Here is a 6,623-nt window from a genome sequence, read left to right on the forward strand (position 1 = left end):
TCATCGAATTACTATCGAAAAACCTTTTCTCTTTCAAACTTCTTGGGATTCAAAAGCCAATCTCAACAAAAATTTTCCAAATCGTAATTGAGCATTTCTATTGTAAAACCGATGAGAGGGATGATATTAATACGGACATGCTTGGCCTAATAAGAAAAGAAATGATAAATTGAAGAGAGAGAGGAGGGTATTTTGGCTAGATAACTAAAAAAAGGAGTTTTTAAAAGTCAAAATGGAGGTAGAAATGATGCCGCTCCTCTCTATATATAATTGGAAGCAATTAAAGTTTCATTCGTTTCATTTAAAATAATTTTCGAGAAAATGTTTTTCAGATTTCCCGGAATTTGTTTCACGAAAAATAAACTAGTCGAGGAACATATTTTCCATTAACAAAAAAAAAAAAAAAAAAAAAACAACTTCAAAAGTAGAGAAAATGTTTTATGTAGAAAGCGGAAAATATTTTCTATCCTCTTTCTTTCACCTCTAAACTAAATAATTCTTTTTTTAACCAAACACCTATTCCTTTTGTTTTTTATTATATATATATTTTTAAATTTGAATTTCGAATTATTTTAAAATTCATTTTCCTTTTTTTTTTTTTCTTTCTTCTTTAGTTGGTTGGCAGTCACAATAGTGGCCGACGACTAACCATAGGTAAGCTCAAGCCTTGCTATAAGTCGGCGATTTTCAACCTTGCTAGTATCTAGCAAGTTGGAGCCTTATTGACCTGTGGCGAGGCTCAACCTCACTTGTGATTGGCCATAGATTGTCACTGTGGCTGGTGACCAGTCGTGGAAGAAGAAGAAAAATAAAAAATAATTAACAAATCAATTTTAAAAAATAAAATAAGTTAAAAAAATTGATTTTAGAAAAATAAAATGAAAAAAATATTGAAAGGAGTGCACAGATGAAAAGATTTTCTTCACCGAATAATGGAAACTATTTTTAGTTTAGTTTAGATTTCATCGAACACCGAAAAATATTATTACTTTTTAGAAAATAACTTCTTAAAAAATATTTTTCGGAAAAGCAACATTTTCGTGAAGCAAATGTAGCTTAAGTCTAGGTCATCAAAAGCCAATTCACTTTAATTAAATCATGAAATCTATAATGGAGCAATATGCATTTGGCCGGGTAATGATTAATTGCATTGAAAATAGTTGTACTACATCCCTTTTTTCCTTGGAGCGCGGGCGACCCTCCTCCTTAGTGGGCATTTTATTTCGAGAAAGTTATTGAAAAAGTATTAATAATTTTTGTTGCTGGAGAATCTGACGTCATAATTGAGGCAGAAAAAGCCAGATCCTACACATGAATGTGAGCTGATCAAGCTGGAGCTGTTGGCCAATTCACATCATGCGACTCTTCTAGCCTTTTGATTCGCTGACCAAGTCAAAAGAGGTGGCAATTTTCTACGGGACTCGAGAAGAGGACAGGATCATAACAAGTTAAAGTTCTTGTTAGTGGTGTTAGTGGGCGGATTTTTGTCAACCCACTTGACGCCCATAAAAAAAGAAAAAAAGAGAGACTTCTATTCGAGTTTGTTCTCCGACAATAAATCATACTACGCAAAACGTCGCATTAGGGCTAGAATTTGGGTACACGAGTATCGCTACACGGCACATCAAAAAGGTAGCTCGACATATCCGGTACCAACATAAAGGTAAACGAAATGAGAAAGTATTCTATCTTATCATCCGAAGGGATGATGTAATTTATGCTCACTAGAATATTTATACTTTAAAATCTGTAAACATGTTTTGAAGGGGATGCAAACATCACAAGTCCAGCATACTGAGTTTTGCGTACTCTTTAATCCTATCCGTCGCGTGCCAATTTCCCCTTTCCCTTACAAGAAGCTGACAGAGAGAAGGAACTGGTTGATGGTCCTGAGAAGTAGAGGCGCATGGTGAGATCCTGCGAAGAAGAGGCTTCTCGTCAATCTTCGAGCTATGATGATGAACTCTGTAACATTTCTTCCTCGTCTTGCAGTATGAATTGACATGAATTCTCGAGGCCAGAGTTTCCACGTACCAGTACAGTAGACCTTTTCTAAGTTGTCCTGTTTGTCAGTACCCTTTCTCATTCGTTACGAGCTAAGTCAAACAAAAGAAAGTACCATTTGATTTGCACTATCCCTCAAAATTTCTCTTCTGCAGACTCGATGGCTTTGCTGATGGTTATTGATCCAAATGGCTCGGACAAGTAAGCTTGAGCGCGTGTGGATAGTTCTCGTGTGACGAAACGCATGGTGGGTCGCGAATTGGGACTCATCCGCGTGCACGCAAGTGCCGCCATGATGATGAATACCACTTTCTTGGCTAGTTGTTTGGTCGGAGGACGAAGACGTGGGTCGAGCATATCCTTCAGCAGCAAGTTTGGGTTCTCTGATAATGTTGATGTTCCCATCATAGACAGGGAAGAGAGAAGATCCCCAGGATGCCTCCCCATCATAATCTCTAGCGCCACTACTCCGAAGCTATACACGTCGCATTTGGAAGTCAATCGCATCGTTGTTGCTAACTCTGTTTTTCCATAGATGAAGAATAAATCAATGTTACGATCATAAAGCCAAGTTATACCCAAGATCCAAATTTCTGTGATATCTTAAGACAAATCACTTTTTCAAAATCTATACTTGCTCTTTTGAAAGTCTCGTCAGAATTACTCGATGAATCAAGATATGAGACGTTAATGAGAACTATTTAGTCAATTTGAGATGATATGTGCACGTGAAAGTGTCTGGTTAGATTTCATCATGAAGCTTACCAGGAGCCATGTAACCATAAGATCCGGCCACTGCAGTCCAATTCGACGAGTCTGAATTCAAGAGTCTTGCTGTTCCGAAATCTGAGAGCCGAGGCTCGAAGTCAGGCTTGAGCAAGATGTTGTTTAATGTTATGTCCCGATGCACAATGGGTGGCGAGCAATCGTGATGCAAATAGGCAATTGCGTGAGCCAAGCCTTGCACAATATTAACCCTTGTACCCCAGTCCAGCTCTGTTGCTCCTGTTCCTCCATACAAGACCTTTGTCAAATTGCCTCTCTCAACAAACTCATAGACCAAGTAAATGCAACCCCTCATGGAACAAAATCCGTGAAGCTTGATCACATTGCGGTGCTGGACCTCAGTCAACATGCGAATTTCGTTCTCAAAACTCTGGTGGTTGACTGCCGGGATGTTGCCAGATTCTAGTGCGTTGAGCTTTTTGATAGCGACAGTTTGGCCGTTGGCCAATACGGCCTTGTAAACATTCCCGAACCCACCTTTTCCGATGCAGTATTCTTCGCTGAAATCATTGGTGGCCTTGGCGATGTCGCTGAATGTGAACTTCCCTAACTTTTCCCATATGATCTGCTCATATTTCTCATGCTTTTTAAGGCGCTTGGTCTCTTCCTCTTCATCAAGATACTTTTTTTGCCGCTGAAGTAGCAGAATCACAGCAATTAGGATCGCCAGAAGTAGTAAGCAGAAAACCCCAACACTCACACCAACCAAAACTTTTTTTCTATGGTCGGTTGATTTACTGCTCGTCCCACAAGGAGATAATCCGATCGCGTTTCCACATAAGCCTAGATTTCCAATAAAAGCACTTCCCGGAGCATGTTGGAAGATCCCACCAATAGGAATCACACCGGTCAGTTTGTTGTGCGAGAAGTCTATGGAGCTTAAACTACTCATGCGTGTGAGAGCAACAGGGATCGTACCCGACAAATCATTATGCGAAAGATTGAGATTTTCAATTTAGTAAGCTTATCTAAATTGGAAGGAATTGATTTTTTAAGGGAATTGTGGCTGAGGTCTAGGAGAATATGTAGCGTGGACAACTTCCCGAGCTTGGATGATATGTTACCCGACAGATTGTTGTTGCTCAAGTTCAAGCTCAATAGATTCTTAAAATTCGCTAACTCATCCGGTATGCTACCACCCAATGCGTTGTCCGACAAATCAAGAAATTGGAGCTTCGATAATTTTCCTAGTGAGATAGGAATGTATCCCGCCAAATGGTTGTTGCTCAAGTTCAGCTTGAACAACTCCCGTGGGTTACCCATCTCGTCGGGAATTCTTCCGGTCAAATCATTGTTGTACAAAGTCAGGACGCTCAACCGAGACAATTTCCCGAGCTCCGGAGGGATATGGCCTGAGATTTTGTTGCCATCTATCTGCAAGTCCATGAGATTCGTACACTCTCCCCATTGCGCCGAGAGACTTCCAATAAATCGGTTGTTGCTGAGGTTTCTAGTGGTCAGATTCGGATAAACTCCAAATGCACTCGTGATATTTGCAGTGAACTGATTGCGCCCCAGACTGACTCTTGTTAGCCCCGAACAGTCCCTCAAGCAGTCAGGCAGCGACCCTGTGAACTTGTTCCCATTGACCATTAGTTCATAAAGAGCAAGGCCACTGCATAACTCTGGAGGCAGTTCTCCGGTGAAGTTGTTGTTCGAAAAATAAACATAGCCCAGAGAAGGGCTGTACTTGCCGAAATCACGTGATATGCTTCCTGAGAAATTATTCCCGAACAAAGAGATCCGCACTAAATTAGCAAGGCGAGAGATGGTCTCAGGGACCTCTCCGTAAAGCTGGTTCGTGTGGAGGTCGAGAGTGGTCACTGATGTGAGATTCCCGACCTCCGGAAGAATAGTCCCAGTGAGATTGTTGGAGTAAAGCTGGAGGATCCGCAGGTTGTGGAGGTTCCACAATGTTGACGGGATTTGGCCGGAGAGATTGTTCTTTGAGAGGTCTAACTCAAGCAAATTTTCCAAGCTCCCGATCCCGGTAGGGATTGGGCCAGAGAGTGAATTGTTGTACAAATAGAGGTAATTGAGCTTGGTCAGGCTTTTGATTTCTGGTGGAATTTGCCCCGAGAGAGAATTGTACTGGAGCTGCAAAGAGATGAGTTCCGTCCAATTTGTGAAGAAGTAAGGCAATAACTCACCTGACAGGCGATTAGACGAAGCTCCAAATTCTGACAATCTGACCAGATTGGACAGAGAGAAAGGCAGCTCCCCAGAGATCGAATTCTCGGCAAGGGCTAAGAAGGTGAGGTTAGAACAAAGACCGAGCTCAGAAGGGATCGAAGAGTTCAAGCGGTTTTGGTGCAAATCAAGCTTTTGAAGCTCCCTCAATTGACCGACGGAGCTAGGAATTGCCCCTTCAAAGGAATTTTTGTGCATTTCTACAGTCTGAAGCCGAGACAGCAATCCTATGTCTTCAGGAATCGCACCGCTGAACCGATTCTTACCAATGTGGATCTCCTTCAGCTTGGAAAGTTTCGATAAGTTTGCAATCTGACCCTGAAGCGAATTCTCAGTGAGGTTGAGGTATTCAAGGTTCACCAGGTTGGCATACACAGCCTCTGGAATTTCACCTGTCAAATTGTTTGATGACAACCGGAGGTATGTCAGGGTCTTGCAATTGGCCACGAAGCCCGGAAATTTACTGTCGAGGTTATTTTCAGAGAGGCTCAGGTGAGTCACGGATGGCATGACCGAGAATTTCGACCAGTCAGGAGATTTCAAGTGGTTTGATTGAAGATCCAAGTGCCGCACCTTCCCGAGATTGCTGATCTGGTAGGGAATCGTACCGTTGAGACTGTTGTTAAAGAGGCTCAAGTACTGAACCTCTTGCAATTGACCTATCTCGGGTGGTATGCCACCTTCAAAGAGATTGCTCCCCAGGTCCAGGAAGCTGAGCTTGGAGAGATTGCTGATCGAGGACGGTATCAGCCCCTTAAGATTGTTGTGGCTCACGTTAAAGCAGGTCAGGTTCGGGAATGAAGCGAAGTCAAGTGCATCGAGTGTGCCGCTGAGGCTTGAGCCTGAGAGGCTGATCTCTGTGATTGAACCGCCATTGTTGCAGGCAACGCCAGTCCAGTGACAGAGATGGGTAATGTCGGCGAGTGACCATGAACTCAGAGAAGGTGGAGAAGGAGGAGGGGAGAGAGAGTTCTTCCATTTGACAAGAGCTTGTGCCTCTTTGAATGGTGACGCCGAGGGCTGAAATGGTAGCAAGAAGAGAAGACAGAGGAAGAGGAAGAGGGAGAGAGGGTGGGTTGCAGTTAATTCTGTCATGCCTAGCAAGCTGCTGTTGTACCTCATGAGTCATGAGAAACGAGCTGGATGATACCGTTTTATAGTCCCAACGGGTTGTAGTTTAGACAAAAGGCCTCGAGAAAGTGACAAATTGGCAGTCTCAAATTCACACACAAAGTTGGACTTCGTGATCATTTCCCGACAACCTTGGATGAAGATTCTACATGGCTGCTTTCGTGTCATTCCGCCAGCGTGGACAGCCACGTACAATGTTGTGTGGAAATATTAGTGCATCGGTTGTACGTAAATACAAATTCGATTTAATATCGTATAGTAGCCGTCAAGGAAATACACCTAAATCACAAAAAGTTCGCTACTGGCCACTGAAACTTCTTACTCATACTAAAACTATATTAACAGTTAAAATCATGATTTGAATATTTTTTGGTTAGGTGTCCAAATAATCGGAGCCCATTTATACAATGATTTGCTCGTCGAATATGAGGAAAGTACCTTCAAAAGCCCTAAATTTTGCAAACTTGATTGCCTAGTTTAGGGTTTTTACGATAAAAAAAAAATTTAAGGTA

The 6,623-nt window shown here is 42.1% G+C and overlaps 1 pseudogene; it reads right to left on the reverse strand.

Moving 5' to 3' along the window:
- Nucleotides 1-2,100: 2,100 nt before the first annotated feature.
- On the reverse strand, nucleotides 2,101-6,075 carry LOC120295266 (annotated as a pseudogene).
- Nucleotides 6,076-6,623: the final 548 nt, after the last annotated feature.

The sequence above is a fragment of the Eucalyptus grandis genome, chromosome 1, assembly GCF_016545825.1.
Source record: "Eucalyptus grandis isolate ANBG69807.140 chromosome 1, ASM1654582v1, whole genome shotgun sequence".
NCBI classification, from domain to species: domain Eukaryota; kingdom Viridiplantae; phylum Streptophyta; class Magnoliopsida; order Myrtales; family Myrtaceae; genus Eucalyptus; species Eucalyptus grandis.